Raw genomic sequence first — 2,500 nt, forward strand, 5'->3', positions numbered from 1 at the left:
TTTGCGATTCGTATTAGTCTCTAGTCTTATGATCATATATTGTCATGGATTTCGATCATTCAGTTTTATATTTCTCATTCTGCTAAGACAGTTTCAGTGCATTCTGATTTAACATTACAAATTACAACCAATTACTTTCGAAATATAACATCAATTTTATCTTAATTAAGAATGGTTTTATTGCATAGGCGTGCCATGTTTACAATCCATCTTGTCATGACGTCACATTAAGAGGGTTGATAAGGATAGTGCGATCGATAGGCGTAGATAAGCTTTTGGATTAGTGATCAGCATAACAAGATTTTTGTTGTTGTTGTCGTTGTTGTTTTTGTTTGTTGTTGTTGTTGTTGTTGTTGTTGATGATGATGGTGATGATACAGATGTACTGTCGGAGTAAATTCGGAAGATAATTCAGACGAAGTGGAGATTTTTCCCCTTTCCTTTTCATTTCATTTCTTTTTTCTTCTTCCCACTTTCGTTTGGGTGGGGAGGACAAAATATCTTTCACGAGCTATGGAATATGCCGTTTTCTGCGGACACCGGCGGAAGGCGAAAGACCCACCGTCGTTATTACAGTCACTATATGGAAGGGGAAGGGGCAGGGAGAGGAGGAAAGGGGGACTGTTGTAAGTCGCACTGCCCCCCCCTCCCCCACTCACCCTCACCCTCAGCATAATGTGGCACTGTGCCAAGGAGAGTGCCAGGCGGCAGACGGGCGTGCTTTCCGCGAAGACTGGACGCTTTTCTTATACCCGTCCAGATCTGTGTCCAGGGAGATCCATGAAGCTTCCTTATGAATCGGTCGTTCGTGATAATTATTTTTCGATTCCTGTTTCGCGAACATGAGAATGAACGACGATATTACGCGGGAAACTTGAATTGAATTTGTGTTTATTAATATATTTAGTTAAAAAAAAAAAAAAGTACAAACAGTGCCTCGTGATGGAATATTTGTGGAGGGATAGGTTGGAAAACCATACCCTTTTGTGGCTGGTGAGTTTCTGAATATCGTTTGAGAAAGAACACATGAGTTTTATGAAAGAGCATTGAGCTTGTGAAAGAGCGTTGAGTTTACGGAGGAACATTGCACTTTTAAAAGAGGACTGAGTGTGTGAAAGAACATTGTGTTTGTGAAAGAAGTTTGTGAGTTTGTGAAAGAACATTGCATAAGTAGAAGATCAGTGAGTTTGTGAAGGAGCATTGAGCTTTTAAAAGGGGATTGAGTTTGTGAAAGAACATTAAGTTAGCTAAAGAACAGTGATTTTTTTTTTGTTAACGCAGGTCGTAAAGACATTGATTAAACATTTGCTTTTATTTCAAGAAAGTGTTGCTTACAATATATAATAGTAATGATAATGATAGTGATTGTAATATCAATAACGATAGCAATGGTAAAAGGAATATTAGTAATAGTAAAAGTAATAATAAAAAAATAACATTAATGACAATAAATGGGAATAAAATACTACTACTGGTAATACAGAGAATAGTAATAATGATATTAACAGTAATAATAATGACGAGGATGATGATAATAATGATAGTAATAATGATAATGATTATAATGTTGATGTCGATGTCGATGTTGAGGCTGATGTTGATGGTAATGATAATGAAACTACAATACTACTAATACTACAAAGTATATATTTGTACTAGTACTCTTACTACCACAACTACTTTACTACTACTACTACTACTTCTACTACTATTTCTACTACTACTTCTACTGTTACTACTGCTGCTACTACTACAACTACTACTGCTATTACAATTACTACTATTACAACTACAACTACTAATACTACTTCTACTACTAATACTTATACTGCTTCTACAACAACAACACTACTACTTCTATAACTACCACTACCACTAACTACTATACTACTACTACTACTTCTACAACTACCACTACCACTAATACTACTAGTACTACTACTACTACTTCTACAACTACCACTACCACTAATACTACTAGTACTACTACTACTACTACTAATACTTCTACAACTACCACTACCACTACCACTAATACTACTAGTACTACTAGTACTAGTACTAATACTACTACTAACAATAATAATGCTAATGCCAACGGCGGTCCCTCCCCCAGCTGACGCCACACGACCTCGCGTCGCCCTACCTGGGACAGGTCCGAGCCCGCATACACTCTACATAAATGCGCCTGCACACGCCCCCCGCTACACCACACTGGCACGGCAGACGCCATCACGCCGCGCACTGACTGGCCAGGACAAGGCCCTGATGCGCGTGTTCGAAGGGCGGGGGGCCGGGGGGCAGTGCTGATGCATTGTGCCTGTCTGTCTATATATTTATCTCTCTGTCTGTTTATTTATCTGTCTATATATAGCAAGGATTAATAAATGAATCTGTTGTTTTTATGCTTTATGTAATCGGACTGTTTATTGTGCAGTTATATTTATCAATGAAGAAATGAAATAAAAAAAAAAAAAAAGTTTGCAAGTATTCTGATTTA

The sequence above is a fragment of the Penaeus monodon genome, chromosome 39 (assembly GCF_015228065.2).
Source record: "Penaeus monodon isolate SGIC_2016 chromosome 39, NSTDA_Pmon_1, whole genome shotgun sequence".
Taxonomy (NCBI): domain Eukaryota; kingdom Metazoa; phylum Arthropoda; class Malacostraca; order Decapoda; family Penaeidae; genus Penaeus; species Penaeus monodon.